The 17932-nt window shown below is 51.9% G+C and overlaps 1 long non-coding RNA gene across 2 annotated transcripts; it reads left to right on the top strand.

Annotated features, from left to right (window-relative positions):
* The first annotated feature begins 3724 nt into the window (after positions 1 to 3724).
* Positions 3725 to 17725, top strand: LOC144754138 (uncharacterized). Of its 2 annotated transcripts, XR_013594668.1 has the most exons (5): positions 3725 to 3855; positions 7938 to 7976; positions 9005 to 9093; positions 12442 to 13928; positions 17691 to 17725. It is a non-coding gene; the product is annotated as an uncharacterized LOC144754138 (long non-coding RNA). The 2 variants fall into 2 exon arrangements; XR_013594669.1 differs by lacking the exons at positions 3725 to 3855; positions 17691 to 17725 and adding an exon at positions 6201 to 6240 and having other exon boundaries at positions 12442 to 12651.
* Positions 17726 to 17932: the final 207 nt, after the last annotated feature.

Here is a 17932-nt window from a genome sequence, read left to right as displayed (position 1 = left end):
TAAAACAGAAAACGTTTGTTTGCCTTAAAAAGCCCTTTTAGGTTCCTAAACGTACCTTCTGTATCTGATCCGTGAGTGTTGGGCACAGGCTTGTGTACCACACTGGGGAAAATGTGGAAGGTATTCTCTCTGTATGGATCATTTGTTTATTGAGTAAACCTGATAGACTTCTGTCCGGCTGGACATGTCGCTTCAAATATAGATTTGATTCCGTCTATATTTATTGCTTTATGTATTCTTGAATGCATGTTACCTATATCCTATGCAGTGCGGGGTTGACATGGCATACAGGGAGTCTTCGGTTTGTCCTCAAACTGAACATGCAGCCTGTGATAGCGGCTCTGCCCGATCTGGGCGGGGGGTCCTTAAGGGACCTCTTTCTGCACTGATGCCCTGGGTACCTGTGGTACCATTTACTGGGGCTCACTGAGGAACAGGAGTTGTGCCAATTGTGGTACCATTACAGGGAATGAGATCTGGCACAGGGAACCTGGTTAGCAGGTTTCCAGTGCACTTGCAGTGCGACTCACAAGTGCGCAGCCTGCAATATCTTATGCCAGCGTGCTGAATACCAAGATTGCGTTGTTTTGATTTTACCTCATGCCTCTTTCACCCATCACCAGGCATGCCCTGCACCTCTACCTCACTCTTGCCGGTTCTTCTTCCTCTCTGATTTCTCCCTCTGCCACAGTTTTTCCACTTCTTTCCTTCTTTCCTCCTTTTGTTATTTTTCTCATTCTTTCTCTGGGTCAAATTCTGATGAGATAAAATAAGTGTCAATGGCCAAACGTGAGCGCTGGAGGGCCTCGACTGTCACCACCGGCTCAAATTAAGCACTGTAAAGCCATCAGGTCATTCTTCAGTGTAGGTCTCTTCTGAGCAGCTGCAGTAACTACGCCTAGGCACGTGCATGTTTGTAATGCACCAGCAGCGGTGTGCTGCTAGCGATGGGGGTTGCTACAGTGTGTCTGTTGTCAGGTTGCCTGGAAGGATGCCTTTCTATGGGCTGAGGGGGGCCTTCACCTGGGTCTGGGATGCGGCTCATCTCTTGAGGACCAGTCATCATTACATCAGTGCCTTCTCCTCATTCTTGGACCTGGTGTCGCGCTGCTAGTTGGTGGAGGCTGCCTCTTCCTTCCACCGTGGGTTTGGTGGGATTGTCTGTGACAGTACAGATGTAGGTTTGCTGAGGCGACATTAGTGTTAGCACTCGAAGGGTACTTGAAAGAGACCTCCTTTCCCTCTGAAGGGTGTCATGGCCTCTGATGATGTCACCCAGGTTTATCTGTTCATTGTTTAATTCAGTTGTTTTTTATTTACCTTCTACATGCTGGGTGAATGGTCTCCCTTGAATGTTAGCAAACACAAGGAGATGATGGATGGAGCGCTGAAACTTTTCAGACACTCACCCCCAGTTACAGATCTGGGTTTAATCCATCATCATTCTTTAGCCCACTCTGCCACCCCAGTTCAGACATGGCCATATGCAAATCAGTCTGACCCTGTGCCTCATGGGAACAGTCCAGCCCGAACTGCCAAGCCATGTCTTCCCTGGACCGGAAACAAGCTTCCGAGGACCGGTTTCTGGCATTCCAGCCGTCTTCAGCCCGGCTTGCTCGAATCCAGTGGCAAAGTGAGCAAGGGACTCACATCTGAGCATACCCTGCCTCACTTATGGCGGCCAAAAGCGGTACAAAAGGGGGTGGTGATGGACGGAGCATCTGAATCAATCAAACACTCACACCCAGTCAAAAGATCTGGGTTTAATCCATCACCGTTCTTTAGCCTCATGGGAACAGTCCAGCCCGAACTGCCAAGCCATGTCTTCCCTGGACCCGAAACAATCTTCCAAGGACTGGTTTCTGTTTTCAGCCCGGCTTGTTTGAATCCAGTGGCAAAGTGAGCAAGGGACTCACGTCTGAGCATACCCTGCCACACTTATGGCGGCCAAAAGCGGTACAAAAGGGGGTGGTGATAAGGGGGTGGTGATGGACGGAGCATCTGAATCAATCAAACACTCACACCCAGTCAAAAGATCTGGGTTTAATCCATCACCGTTCTTTAGCCCACTCTGTCACCCCAGTTCAGACATGGCCATATATGCAAATCAGTCTGACTCTGTGCCTCATGGGAACAGTCCAGCCCGAACTGCCAAGCCATGTCTTCCCTGGACCGGAAACAAGCTTCCGAGGACCGGTTTCTGGCATTCCAGCCGTCTTCAGCCCGGCTTGCTTGAATCCAGTGGCAAAGTGAGCAAGGGACTCAGGTCTGAGCATACCCTGCCACACTTATGGCAGCCAAAAGCGGTACAAAAGGGTGTGGTGATGGACAGAGCATCTGAATCAATCAAACACTCACACCCTGTCACAGATCTGGGTTTGATACATCACCGTTCTTTAGCCCACTCTGCCACCACAGTTCAGACAAGGCTATATGCAAATCAGTCTGACCCTGTGCCTCATGGGAACAGTCCAGCCTGGACTGCCAAGCCAGGTCCTTCTGGACCGGAAATAAGCTACAGAGAACCAGCATCAGGGTTTCACCTCTCATTAGCCAGGCTATCTTGAATCCAGTGGTGTAGTGAGCAAGGGACCCACGTCTGGGCATACCCTGCCAACTTATGGCGAACAAAGCAAACACAAGAAATGTCGCCTGACCGCCCTTCTGGTTCTAGTGTCGGTGTTGCGGCGCGTCTCAGGGTACCAGGGGTCTTCTCCAGGGCATGGGGCGGCCTCTGCTGTGAAAGAGATCAGGTCGCTGAGACGCGACTCTGCAGGGCCCTGTGTGGGCCAGAGGTGAAGGGTGGGGGTGCTGCTGAGAGGTGGGGGCTGGTGGGGGTGAGAGTGTTAATGCAGTGGGTGCTCGGAGGTGATTGCTCGGCGCAGGCAGCTGAGCTAAGCAACAACCAGGCGCTGGAAGGGGGGATGGGGGCACCCATAGACCTCTGCTGGCATTTCTACTGGTAGTAGGTGGGAATGTGGGTGCAGCTAAAGGGGTGGAGCCTGGCAGGCTGGCCTTTCTACCTTTTCCACATATGTATTTTCTTTGTCACACGTGCTCATTGGCTGTCACATGATTCGTCCTTTTTCTCGTTTTCTCGAGCTCCTGAGTGATGATGAAAGATGAACAGCGACGTCACAGCTCTGGCTACGGAGAATCCCCGACGGGAGAGAAACACGTGTCAGAGGCGAGTGAGAGACGGATTGAAACCAATGGAAGTCGGAGTAAAAGAAGTGGAAGGCACTGCCAGGGCTCGATGGGAGGGCACCCAGGGGATCCTCTCTTGGCATTCTTGAGCACAAGACTGGGCAGAGCGTGCCCACGCCAACGAATAACACACGAGCGACAGCCCACTGCCTGGAACTGACAGTCAGCACCGGTCTCTCAGGTAAGTCACCCGTGGAATGCGGGTCTGGCAGCCGAGGAGGGACACTCCATGCCAGGCGGCCTCCCTTCCTGGAAGGATGCCCCTCCGTTGAGTCCTGCCTCCATTGTCTCCTGCTCGCACATGCCTTCCCTGTGGCTCATCCACTCACTCATCCATCCATGCGCCCTGCGGTGCGCGCGGGCCTCGGCCGGGCTATCGCAACTCATCAAAACTAATTGTATGCAAATGGGTTGTTTTCTAATTGTGGCCCCGCCCCCTGCATTCCTGGGGAGCCGGACGGGCGGGTCGGGCTGGGCGACAGGTATATATACCTGGCCTCTTCAGGTGTGCGGGAGACTCTGACCTACACCCGCGAGCCAGGCGCCCAGAGATGCGGACCACACCAGAGAGGAGGGGGAGGGGCGCCGGGGGGGCCCTGAGGCTGGGGGGCTCGGCCGCGCTGCTGCTGCTGTGCCTGTGCCTGCCAGGTAAGAGGCCTGAACCCTTGTCTGATACCCCTGTGATCTCACCCCACCCCCAGGTAAGGGGCCTGCAGCCCTCTCTGATACCCCCTGTTCCCTCACGCCACCCCGAGGTAAGGAGCCGCAGCCCTCTCTGACCCCCTGTGCTTCCACCCACCCCCAAGGAAGGGGCCTGCAGCCGTCTCTGACCCCCTGTGCTTCCACCCACCCCCAGGTAAGGGGCCTGCAGCCCTCTCTGACCCCCTGTGCTTCCACCCACCCCCAGGTAAGGGGCCTCAGCCCTCTCTGACCCCCTGTGCTTCCACCCACCCCCAGGTAAGGGGCCTGCAGCCCTCTCTGACCCCCTGTGCTTCCACCCACCCCCAGGTAAGGGGCCTGCAGCCCTCTCTGACCCCCTGTGCTTCCACCCACCCCCAAGGAAGGGGCCTGCAGCCGTCTCTGACCCCCCTGTGCTTCCACCCACCCCCAGGGAAGGGGCCTGCAGCCCTCTCTGACCCCCTGTGCTTCCACCCACCCCCAGGTAAGGACCTGCAGCCCTCTCTGAACCCCCCCCTGTGCTTCCACCCACCCCCAAGGAAGGGGCCTGCAGCCGTCTCTGACCCCCTGTGCTTCCACCCACCCCCAGGTAAGGGGCCTGCAGCCCTCTCTGACCCCCTGTGCTTCCACCCACCCCCAGGTAAGGACCTGCAGCCCTCTCTGAACCCCCCCCTGTGCTTCCACCCACCCCCAAGGAAGGGGCCTGCAGCCGTCTCTGACCCCCTGTGCTTCCACCCACCCCCAGGTAAGGGGCCTCAGCCCTCTCTGACCCCCTGTGCTTCCACCCACCCCCAAGGAAGGGGCCTGCAGCCGTCTCTGACCCCCCTGTGCTTCCACCCACCCCCAGGGAAGGGGCCTGCAGCCGTCTCTGACCCCCCTGTGCTTCCACCCACCCCCATGGAAGGGGCCTGCAGCCGTCTCTGACCCCCCTGTGCTTCCACCCACCCCCAGGGAAGGGGCCTGCAGCCCTCTCTGACCCCCTGTGCTTCCACCCACCCCCAGGTAAGGACCTGCAGCCCTCTCTGAACCCCCCCCTGTGCTTCCACCCACCCCCAAGGAAGGGGCCTGCAGCCGTCTCTGACCCCCTGTGCTTCCACCCACCCCCAGGTAAGGGGCCTGCAGCCCTCTCTGACCCCCTGTGCTTCCACCCACCCCCAGGTAAGGGGCCTCAGCCCTCTCTGACCCCCTGTGCTTCCACCCACCCCCAGGTAAGGGGCCTGCAGCCCTCTCTGACCCCCTGTGCTTCCACCCACCCCCAAGGAAGGGGCCTGCAGCCGTCTCTGACCCCCCTGTGCTTCCACCCACCCCCAGGGAAGGGGCCTGCAGCCCTCTCTGACCCCCTGTGCTTCCACCCACCCCCAAGGAAGGGGCCTGCAGCCGTCTCTGACCCCCCTGTGCTTCCACCCACCCCCAGGGAAGGGGCCTGCAGCCGTCTCTGACCCCCCTGTGCTTCCACCCACCCCCAGGGAAGGGGCCTGCAGCCCTCTCTGACCCCCTGTGCTTCCACCCACCCCCAAGGAAGGGGCCTCAGCCCTCTCTGACCCCCTGTGCTTCCACCCACCCCCAAGGAAGGGGCCTGCAGCCGTCTCTGATCCCCCTGTGCTTCCACCCACCCCCAGGGAAGGGGCCTGCAGCCGTCTCTGACCCCCCTGTGCTTCCACCCACCCCCAGGGAAGGGGCCTGCAGCCCTCTCTGACCCCCTGTGCTTCCACCCACCCCCAAGGAAGGGGCCTCAGCCCTCTCTGACCCCCTGTGCTTCCACCCACCCCCAAGGAAGGGGCCTGCAGCCGTCTCTGATCCCCCTGTGCTTCCACCCACCCCCAGGGAAGGGGCCTGCAGCCGTCTCTGACCCCCCTGTGCTTCCACCCACCCCCAGGGAAGGGGCCTGCAGCCCTCTCTGACCCCCTGTGCTTCCACCCACCCCCAAGGAAGGGGCCTGCAGCCCTCTCTGACCCCCCTGTGCTTCCACCCACCCCCAGGGAAGGGGCCTGCAGCCCTCTCTGACCCCCTGTGCTTCCACCCACCCCCAGGTAAGGACCTGCAGCCCTCTCTGAACCCCCCCCTGTGCTTCCACCCACCCCCAGGGAAGGGGCCTGCAGCCGTCTCTGACCCCCCTGTGCTTCCACCCACCCCCAGGGAAGGGGCCTGCAGCCCTCTCTGAACCCCCCCCTGTGCTTCCACCCACCCCCAAGGAAGGGGCCTGCAGCCGTCTCTGACCCCCTGTGCTTCCACCCACCCCCAGGTAAGGGGCCTCAGCCCTCTCTGACCCCCTGTGCTTCCACCCACCCCCAAGGAAGGGGCCTGCAGCCCTCTCTGATACCCCTAGCCCCATGTGCTCCCACCCCACCCCTACAGGTAAGGGGCCTGCAGTCTCTGACCCCCCCTGCACCCCTGTTCCCTCACCCCACCCCATGTAAGGGGCCTGCACCTCACCCTGACCGCATACCACCCATGGTTTCACCCCCCCCCCCCCAGGTAAGGGGCCTGCAGCCCTCTCTGATGTCCCCCTACCCCCCTGTTCCCCCCCACCCCAGATAAGGGGCCTGCACCTCACCCTGACCCCCACCACCATGGAGGAAGGCAATGACGTCATGAATATGGGTTCTGGTGCGTGACCCTAAGGGTGAACTATGTCGTCATCGGATGGATGAACAGGTGCATTGGTGACGGGGTCTGTGACGCATCAACGGGGGGGGGGGGGGCGATCAGCAGAAGGAATCGAAGATGGGGTCAAGTGATGCAGCCAGGGGCCTGGTACCCAGGGGGATGGCACAGGGCGTTGTGATTGGCTGAGAGAAGGGATGGACAGTTGATTGGTAGAAGGGGGGAGAACTGATTGAATGATGGTTTGGGGGTATTTACAGAAGCACGTCATGGAAACGGAGGCGTGACTCGATGGATGGCGAAGGGGAGACATTTGAGACGCTGAATGAATGACTATCGATCAAACGGGGTGAATCGATAAACTGATATACGAATGGCAGCATGGCGGGCAGAGGAGGGGGCTGCGGTGTTGACAATCTGGGTGGATGATTGGTGGATGGGGGCACCTGAGAGGGCGGATGAATGCTAGAGTGAAAGAAAATCTTTGTTGATGACCGTTTGTTGACGTCAATCTGTGAAGGTGGATCAATATTCTAAGGACAAATCCTTTATTGAATCAATCATCCTGGGTGGGCACGGACCACCCCCTCCATCCGCCCACCCCCTCGGGCCCTCCATCCCCTCCATCCCTCCATCCATCCATCCCTCCAGCCCCATCACCCCCTCCATCCCTCCACCCCTCCATCCCTCCACCCCTCCACCCTCCATCCCTCCCTCCATCCCTCATCCCTCCATCCCTCCATCCCCCACCCCCTCCACCCTCCATCCCTCCAGCCCTCCAGTTCTCAATTCCTCCATCCCTCCATCCCTCCAGCCCCCCCACCCTCTCCATCCCTCCATCCCTCCACCCCTCCAACCCTCCAGCCCCCCACCCCCTCCACCCCTCCATCCCTCCATCCCTCCACCCCTCCATCCCTCCACCCCTCCATCCCTCCACCCCTCCACCCTCCATCCCTCCACCCCTCCACCCTCCATCCCTCCATCCCTCCCTCCATCCCTCATCCCTCCATCCCTCCACCCCTCCAACCCTCCATCCCTCCAGCCCCCCACCCCCTCCATCCCTCCATCCCTCCATCCCCCCAGCCCCCCCACCCCCCTCCATCCCTCCATCCCTCCACCCCTCCATCCCTCCACCCCTCCATCCCTCCACCCCTCCATCCTTCCATCCCTCCACCCCTCCACCCCCCATCCCTTTAGCCCTCCATCCCTCCATCCCTCCATCCTTCCATCCCTCCATCCCCTCCAGCCCTCCATCCCTCCATCCTTCCATCCCTCCATCCCCTCCAGCCCTCCAGCCTCCGTGACCCGCCACCACTGACAGAAGTGACACAGCGCGCTTGTCGGTCCTTCTAGGGCCACCACCACCACACAGGTGTGGTGGTGGTGTTTGCCCTCAGTCACGTGACGTCACTCCCCCAGTTAAGCCATGTTTCTTTTCTGCCCCACAGCCTCCGCCGCGCAGGATAATGGAGTCCAGCCGAGGATTGGTGAGTAGTGTCCACTGCCTACAACTGCCTTTAGTATATGCTCTTCATCCTGTGGTCACTGGTGGGGTGCTTCATCCTGTGGTCACTGGTGGGGCTCTTCATCCTGTGGTCACTGGTGGGGTTCTTCATCCTGTGGTCACTGGTGGGGCTCTTCACCAGGTGGACACTGGTGAGGCTCTTCATCCTGTGGTCACTGGAGGGGCTCTTCATCCTGTGGACACTGGTGAGGCTCTTCATCCTGTGGTCACTGGAGGGGCTCTTCATCATATGGTCACTGGTGGGGTTCTTCATCCTGTGGTCACTGGTGGGGCTCTTCATCCTGTGGTCACTGGTGCGGCTCTTCTGTTCACTGCTTGGGCTCTTCATCCTGTGGTCATTGGAGGGGCTCTTCATCCTGGGGTCACTGGTGGGGCTCTTCATCCTGTGGACACTGGTGGGGCTCTTCATCCTGTGGTCATTGGAGGGGCTCTTCATCCTGTGGTCATTGGAGGGGCTCTTCATCCTGGGGTCACTGGTGGGGCTCTTCAACTGTGGTCACTGGTGGCGCTCTTCATCCTGTGGTCATTGGAGGGGCTCTTCATCCTGTGGTCACTGGTGGGGCTCTTCATCCTGTGGTCACTGGTGGGGCTCTTCATCCTGTGGTCACTGGTGGGGCTCTTCATCCTGTGCTCACTGGTGGGGCTCTTCATCCTGTGCTCACTGGTGGGGCTCTTCATCCTATGGTCACTGGTGGCGCTCTTCATCCTGTGGTCACTGGTGGGGCTCTTCATCCTGTGGTCACTGGTGGGGCTCTTCATCCTGTGGCCACTGGTGGGGCTCTTCATCCTGTGGTCACTGGTGGGGCTCTTCATCCTGTGGCTCTCTATCCTGTGGCTCTCTCTTCTGCTTCACCTGAGGTGTCTCATCCTTGGGTCTCAGTCGGCGCGCTCCCCGGTGCTCAGTTTCTTGGCAGTGGGGTCTCACCGCAGGGACAGTGGCCCCCGGCTGGTGTCCCTCTCCATCCACTGACCCCTGCTGTCTTCTTCCAGCTCAGTACAGCCTGCAGAACTGGGCGGTCATCCTCGTCTGCCTGGCGGTCGTCGCGGGGGTCATGCTGATCCTGCTCGGCGCCTTTGCGGTAAGTGGCCAGAAAGAGGAGGGGCCTGCACTGGAGGTCAAAGGTGCACAGTGCTTGGGACTCTTATGTGCCATCAGCTTAATTCAAACATTTGGGAATGCCTTGGGAGAGCGGGGGTGGATCATGGCTCAAGAGGGTAGTATTTTTAAGTAGCGTTTTCGTTCCTTTTAGGCCTTGTTTCATTTTGGCAGCCAGTTCGCACCGGCGCTGGGACACTTCAGTGGAAGTAGCCTGTGCTTTATAAATTGTTTATTATTATTGTTATTGTTATTGTTATTATTATTATTGTGATATTGGGACAGGACCAGAGTCACTCAGAGTGAGGGGGCTGCCCTTTATTAACCCCTTCCATGCTGGGCCCATTCCGCCGCTGTAAACAAACAAACAGGGCGGGGCCGTGACGAACCCCAGCCGTCATCAGCACACAAGCACAGTGGCGCGTGACGGCTGGGGTTCGTCATCAGCATGGAAGGGGTTAATGTCATGTTGTGGGTATCAATGAGGGTGGATGCGGGGAGGAAGTGATTGGCTGTGAGGGCAGGAGGTGTGAGCTCAGCACAGCCTGCTTGGCACCGGCTCTGAGGCCCTGGAGTAGTGAGTGGAACCAGCAGGACAGACCGACCGACTGGTGTGGAAGTGCTCACAGGCCAGGCAGCGAAATATAAAATAGAGCGAGAGTGCCACCTGCTGTGCAGCTAGAGTATGACATCAGTGACAGAGATTGCTTACAGCTCTCCCTGCAGAGTACCAGAGATTGTTTACAGCTCTTCCTGCAGAGTGCCAGAGATTGTTTACAGCTCTTCCTGCAGAGTGCCAGAGATTGTTTACAGCTCTTCCTGTAGAGTGCCAGAGATTGTTTACAGCTCTTCCTGCAGAGTGCCAGAGATTGTTTACAGCTCTTCCTGCAGAGTGCCAGAGATTGTTTACAGCTCTTCCTGCAGAGTGCCAGAGATTGTTTACAGCTCTCCCTGCAGAGTGCCAGAGATTGTTTACAACTCTTCCTGCAGAGTGCCAGAGATTGTTTACAGCTCTTCCTGCAGAGTGCCAGAGATTGTTTACAGCTCTTCCTGCAGAGTGCCAGAGATTGTTTACAGCTCTCCCTGCAGAGTGCCAGAGATTGTTTACAGCTCTTCCTGCAGAGTGCCAGAGATTGTTTACAGCTCTCCCTGCAGAGTGCCAGAGATTGTTTACAGCTCTTCCTGCAGAGTGCCAGAGATTGTTTACAGCTCTCCCTGCAGAGTGCCAGAGATTGTTTACAGCGCTTCCTGCAGAGTGCCAGAGATTGTTTACAGCTCTTCCTGCAGAGTGCCAGAGATTGTTTACAGCTCTTCCTGCAGAGTGCCAGATATTGTTTACAGATCTCCCTGCAGAGTGCCAGATATTTTTTACAGTTCCTCCTGCAGAGTGCCAGAGATTGTTTACAGCTCTTCCTGCAGAATACCAGAGATTGTTCACAGCTCTTCCTGCAGAGTGCTCATCGGCTTTCTAAACAGTGAAAGGGAGACTAGCTAGGGTTATACAGATTTGTTTAAGGCTGAGAACCTTAATACTTTCTGCAGAAGTGTTCACCGTCCGGTTGGAGACAGATAAAATAGCGCAACAGCGCCACCTGGTGTGTAGCTAGGGAATGACAGCAATGACAGAGATTGTTTACAGGTCTCCCTGTAGAGCGCTCATTGGCTAGAGTAACAGCCAGTGAAAGGGAGGCTAGAACAATAATGACACCTAGGACTAGGCTGAACTATTACAGCATTATGTGAGGCTGAACCACGCTTACTTCATAAATGAGTGTTCACCTTCCAGTAGTGAAGGATTAAATCAGGGCTCGAGTCGGGGTACCACGCGGGTGGACGGCGTCCCTCCACTTATTTTTCCGGGGGGACACCGTCCCCCCTGCCAAACAGCTGGACTTCACTCTTTGGCCTCTCTGGGACAAAGAGCTCGGCACCTTTCATGACGTCACTTCCCGTCGTGACGTCACTTCCGGTGACAGCGTCTCCCCACTTCTTTTTTTACAACTTGTGCCCTGGATAAAATGGCTCAACAGAGTCACCTAGTGTCATCAAGGGCAGCGCCTCTTCACCGGTCTGCTTTCTGCAGCAGAGTTCAAATTCCAGCGGATGAAAGATAGATTCGCTCTAGGCTGGCATTGAGTGTCCAGCTACAACACCATTGTCATGACTAAGTCCTCAACCCAGGCAATCAAAGATCAAAATATCCCATCACAGACCTCTAGTGGCCAGCTACTTTATGACAACATTGTGTTACACTGGTTAATACAAGCATTTTTATTGTTGCAGTTTTCTATAATGCAAACTTGACCCAAGAGCATTAGAGAGCTTTATCTGAACATCAGATTACATGAAGCCTTTATTTATCTTTTATTTTTAGGCACATGGAAATCAAAATCAAATTTATAAACTGCAACATATGCTCAGAGTAGAGCATCTGGGTGCAATTAACAAAACATGTTTAATTGTAAAGAGCACATTCACCCAATGGTGCCTTGGTGCTGAATAACAGATTTTTATTTTTAACCAACTCAATAATGCTGATTTTATCGACATCAGATGGATGAATGGCTGAGTGGACCTGTGACCATGAGGTGAAACACAGGCCCCTACAGTGGACACATTGATCCACGAAGGCACCAGACCCAGCTATTGAGAGGGATGACGTGATCTGGCCAGAATCTCAGGAATCACAGGATGTTGAGCTGAGGTCTAAGCCAGGTTCCTCTGTTCTGAGGTCGCAGCTTTGGCCTTTGGGCCACATCCTCTTCCCCAGAGTGGTTAATAGCAAAGCTCTGCCGCAGTAGCAGCATGCACTTTAACCTAAAAAGTAGGAACACCATCCTGTACCTATCCTAGAAGACCAGCCTTGGTGGTATGCCCTTTATTGGTTCATGGTCAGATTATTAAATTATGGGGCATTTAAGGATTATGGGGCAGTTCTGCAAGGAAGTGCCTCAGAGTTGCACCGCAAGCCCTTTGGCTGCGCCACACTGCAGCACTTTCAGAGCACAGGAATGCGACATATTTACAAAGATATGTCGCATTCCTGTACTCTCTCCTGCGCCGGCGCACAAACAGCTGCCATGTGCCGGTGCAGGCACCCTTGCAACATTTTCCTAGGATGCCTGCGCCATGGGGACATTGTTTTTGTGCAGCCCAGCGGTTGAGGGCACCCACTAAACACGCATTATTCCTTTATTTTACTATCCAAATAGAAGTCAGGGGGTTTGCCAGGATATCACAAATCGTCTACAATAACAAACCAAAGTCAGGAGGAGCGTAGGACTGTCCAGCGATATTAACAATGTATGTCATTGCTTTTCTGTACCTGCAGGTGGCGTACTGTGCTCTGGCCTCCAGGAGAGGATGGATCGACTTCCGCGCATACTTCACGCACATGGCGCCATAAGCAATGGATACAAAAACACCACAAACGGTGCTGACAGTGGGCAGCGGACCCCGGAACAGTGGATGTCTGAAGAATGAATGACGTTGCTTGTGTCTGGTATGGCACGGATTACACGATCAGTATTAGGAAGAAGCCGGGAGTCACCATTCCCTTCTTTGTCTTAGTGCACCCACCACCTCAAGGCATGAAGGATGCGGATATTCCGGAACATTCCACTTAACTTCCCTGAAATGTGACATAAGCTGCTCTTTGGATTTCTGTGGGGAAATTCTGCGACTGTTGAAATGATAATGAAACCCTGTCGCTCCTACAAAGGCACTTTGCATTACATCCAAAATGAGTGCATCAACATGGCGACCAGGGAGACGGACATAGATCAGAGTGCGATGGAACCATCACAAGCTCTGAGAGACACAAGCAGTACCCGGCAGCTGTCTGTCCCCCAAACGGGGGATGTAACGCAGGCCCTTAGAGCAGGGTCGGATTGGTAACGCGGGCACTCGGGCAATGCCTGAGGGGCCGGTGTCCAGTTCCAGCTGTGGGCTGCTTTTTTGAGCAGATTTGAGTGGGTTCTGCATTGTTCGGATACTGCCAGCGGCCCAGTGGGTGCCTGAGTGGCCTTTCTGGATGTAGATGGGGGTCCATTACCTCCCTTTTATCAACAGGCAGAGGAGTCACTCCCTTTCTCTTGCTGGTCCGGCCAACTAATGTATGCATACTGAGCGGGGAAAGGGGGGCTGAGCAGAAGTGCCTCCCTTGTTTTTAGGTGTGAGTTGTGATTTACCAGTGTAAACTAATCCATGCATTCCCCCTCCCTACCCTTTTTTAAATAAAATTACGCCGAAGCAGTATTTTGCGAAACGCAATATGCAAATGTGGGCCGCTTTTTTTTAGTGTGCCCGGGCCGATTTTTAATCCCAATCCAACCCTGCCCTACAGCCTCTGAGGTGAAGCCCTCCCCTCAGTCAGCGTCAGGTCTGTGCATATCTGTGACATATGGGAGTCTCAGAGGCCCCTCAAGACGTTTATCGGGGGGCATTATTTTGTGTTACATCACCTCTCCCACCCCTAACTCAACCTACTGTAAGCATTAAAGCAGGTGTAGGGTTTTAATAAGCAAAAGCACTTTGGGATTGTGAGGTTGGGTTGTGTATAGAGCCAACTGAGTGTACCCCTTCTGAGAACACCCTGAAGCCGGATTGGGGATGTCCATGGGGGTGGGGGGGGAGCCTGCAGGGGTGGGCAGGGTCATTTACACAGCAGGACTGCAAAACCCTCTCTGTATTTACTAATGCCACGCAGCAGCGTGATATTTAATGTGTATTTATTTACTGCTGCAAAAAGTGAAAATGTTTTGTGCAACATGTTTATTTAAGGTTTTATCTGTACAGCCGCTGGGCTAGGTGGGCACAGTGGCGAGTCCAAGAATGAAAGGGAGGTCTCCTTATAGTTCCAGTTTAGGGACAAGGAGAATTAGCAAAGCAAGAGAGGAGTCCCTATGTTCCACAAATGTGGAAATTTTTATGTCAGTACCACTCTTTTAGGAACACACAGAACCCACATATGTATCATCAACAGTTACTTCAAAAATGCAAATACACCGTTATATAAAATTAAACCTGTTTGTACAGTTTATTAAAAATATCATATTTTCTTTAGCACATTAGTGCTCACAGTATTAAAAACTTGAACCAAAGAAGAAGAACACATTTGATAAAAAAAGCAAAAATAATAATGTTACAATTTTCTAACAACAAATGTTGGTTTACATCAATGAGAAAAACAGCAATAATTATTGCACATAAGTCAAATTAAAAAACAACAGTAGTTGTTGCACACAAGTCATATGGGTCAGTTAAAAAGCAGCAATAATTGTTGCACACAAGTCGACGCAGCGTTTCGGTTTTAGTTTTACACCTTCATCAGGACAGTTTTCTAATCAGAAAGAGAAATATACAGTTAGGAATCGTACTGATCACATTCTATTTATTATACATTGTTGTTAAGTTATGTTCATTATGCTATAGAACCATTGGTTCTTCTTGGTGCTCTTATATAGGGGACATGTGGTACTAAAAGAGGGTACTCATTATGTGGGAATAAAATCACTAAAGGTGCAGGTTCAATGCATGCATTTCAAAAAAGAATGTTACAGTGTAGCTCTACCTTGAGATTATCAAGAAAGAGAATAGCCAGGAGTCCTCTTTACTCAATTCGAGGTAGTCAGTTGTCTCGGGCCATTCAGATTTTACACTTGTATCAATTCAAAGTGTAAGGAGATCTATGGAATAGTTAATAATGGTTTTATTAATTCTGGAACACAGCGTAAGATAGTAGTGCTCGGCTCATAGGGATTGTTCTAATTACCTTTGTTTTATTATATACAATCCTAACATCTGAGGGTCGAGGGAGCCACCGTTTTATATTCTTCGGATGTTCTTTGAGAGATGGATGTTCTAATTCACATCAGGCAAAGGAAGAGCGGACAAGAAATGACCATGAGAACTTATACTTCACTTAAAAGATTCTCACCCTACCCTTTTTCTCACAGATAGATTAAATTCTGTGGGACTTACCATTTAGGAGTAGAAGAACATAAGAATGGATGCTCTTGACAACAGCTTTATCAATTGCAGTGTTCGTCACTGAACAGTCGTCCGTTTGAAAATACTTTTACATCCGTGTTTCATCCGGATCTATAATTTAAAACAATTTTCATTCCATAAATTTATCGTTGTGTAGAGTAGTGTCTCATCTAAGATCTATAGTGTGTATAGGGTTAGTCTAGATTCTGGAATGGTTGACTGATTGTATCATTTTGCACCATTTCGTGCTTATCAAGCACCGAGGTCTGTCTTATATAATTATCGTCTTGGCTTTTGCCTAATGGGCAACTTTCTCTTATGGAGTATTTTTTAAAGAAATTATAATTTCACCCGTTAGTTTATGGCGAGTCGTGTCAACCTTATTCAGATGTTAAAAAGGTGGCACTTTCCCTCAACTTGCATTCCCCGTTATGTCTTTGGGAGTCTAGAGCATTGCGGCTAAATTCTGGGAATGCTATAAGTTATGTGCCTTCCCGTTTTTGCCGTTCCTAGTTCGAGGCAAAAAGAAAATTTTTTAGGTGCCTATACAGGTTTATCTAGAAATATTTAAATGCGGCAGATTGTCTAGTTCTCTTACAAAAAAATAAATATTTTAACTCATGCATTTAAAATACAGGACTAACGTTCCCGAATCTATAACTAAGGGTCAAGTGTAAAGCCCATTAACTAAAGGGAGTCAAGACGGTGGGACCTCTATTCATATTAAGGCGAGTCCCGCAGCTTTCTAGAATTACCAGTATCCCTTTGTTCGTATCTTACCTTCTGTGTGTAGGTCGGCCTCCCTGCTCCTCTCGACACCCTCGTAAACCGGAATTCATTAACGCTCGGGGACTCTCTGTTTATAAGTCCGCAAGTGTATCCGGTCAATCACCTATTTCCCGCTAAATTTTAATTGAATATCCTGTCTAGGGCGGGCACCAAAACTACATCTGTAGTTTTTTGTTCTTGTCCCGCTGTGTATGCGCAGTCAGGTTTCAATTCTAGGACTACTCGGGTAGTTTTTGTTGTTACTTCCGCATTGTCTTTTTATTCAACGCGCGTGTTTTACCCTTGTACTACATTTATATCGCCATAGATATTTAGTAGGCGGGACTGATCGAATTTTATGAGCCGCCGTGCATATGCGGGTCATCCTATCTGGGGCGGGCGCCTAAACTACATCTGTAGTTTTATGTCCCACTGTGTCTGCGCAGTCAGGTTTCAATTCTAGGACTACTCGGGTAGTTTTTATAATTACTTCCGCATTGTCTTTTTGTTCAATGCGCGTGTTTTGCCCTTGTACTGCATTGATATCGCCATGGGTATTTATTAGGCGGGACGAGTTTTATGAGCCGCCGTACATATGCGGGTCACTTTTAATTTCCAAGATTATATTCTAGGTTATATTGTGCCCATCTTAGAAGTTTTTTAGAACAATTTTTTAACGAGGCAAACATACATCTCTGTTGGTCAGTGTTGTGATCTCAGCCTCTGGGTTAGTTTAATTTTTCTCTACATGTTAGTATCATTACTACTAGTGAGGAATTTTCAATTAGTTGTCCTACGTTCAGGGGATAGTTATGACGCCTATCCTAAAACTAGGGGATATTTATTACCTTAAATTTAATTTAATGGCACACTCAGAATATAGGAATATCTTGCGCATTAACCTAAGTCGGAAATGCATGGGGACCTCGACTATAAAATGCGTTCCCAATCTTCTTTGGAGTTAAGGCCCTGTTTGACACTGTTGAAACGGGACATGAAATATTGCTCTCGTTTCTTCCTTTTTATTTCCATATTGCCCCCTCGAGCATTCATATATACAGTTTCCAACCCACACCATGTGAGCTCCTGCACTGTATGTTTTGCTGCTTGCCAATGTTCAGTTAATGGGGCTCCTTTCTTTTTTGTCCGGATAGAAGATTTATGTTCGTTAATCCGTAGTCTGATTTCTCTAGAGGTTTCACCTATATAGACTAAATTGCAGGGGCACTTAATCATGTATATAATGTTCTTTGACCTACAATTAATAAAAGATTTGATATTATGTTTTATGTTGTTATGTTCAGCATACTCTCCTTTGTTAATTATTGTGCAGTTTGAACAACTTCCACACGGAAAAGTGCCCGTTGGTAATGGGGCCTTGTTCATAGTTGTTTGTATGAGTGTAGGCTCTTCCCTATAGGTGTGCACTAATTTGTTTCTAAGAGTTTGATTGCGTCTGAAAGCTATCATAGGTCTGGGGATCTTTTCTTTATTTTTGTTGGTTATCAAATGCCAATTCCTATTTATGATGTTTTTGATTTTGTTACTGATGGCACTGTAGTTAGTCACAAAAATCAGAGGTTTCTTCTGATCATTCTTTATTTCCTTGTGAAATAGATTGTCCCTATTAAAATACTTTGCCCTTTTATACGCATTTTTCACAAGGCGTTTAGGATATCCCCTTTCAGTGAATTTTGTCATGAGTACCTTGGAGTGTTTTTCGAAATCTCTGTTGCTTGTACAGTTGCGTTTAAGTCTCAAAAATTGACCAAACGGAATATTATCACGTTGGCAAGGAGGGTGGTGACTCGTGTAACACAGTGGCGAGAACACAATAAAAGTATTTAGGTACACAAGTCTCATTTCTGATTTTAATTTTTTTAATACAACTTTAACCCTTGATTCTGCCTCACCACTGAAGTGACTCCTCTGAGTAACATGACCTAACAATTTGAAAAATGCACTTTGACCCACTAGGGCAGTCGTTCCCAAACTGTGCGCCGCGGCTCCCTGGTGCGCCGTTAGGAGTAGCCAGGGGCGCCGTCGGCGCACGATGTGGGAAA

The sequence above is a fragment of the Lissotriton helveticus genome, chromosome 5_1, assembly GCF_964261635.1.
Source record: "Lissotriton helveticus chromosome 5_1, aLisHel1.1, whole genome shotgun sequence".
In the NCBI taxonomy this organism is placed as follows: domain Eukaryota; kingdom Metazoa; phylum Chordata; class Amphibia; order Caudata; family Salamandridae; genus Lissotriton; species Lissotriton helveticus.
Note: the sequence above shows the minus strand (reverse complement) of the source record. Positions and strands in the feature narration are given on the sequence as shown.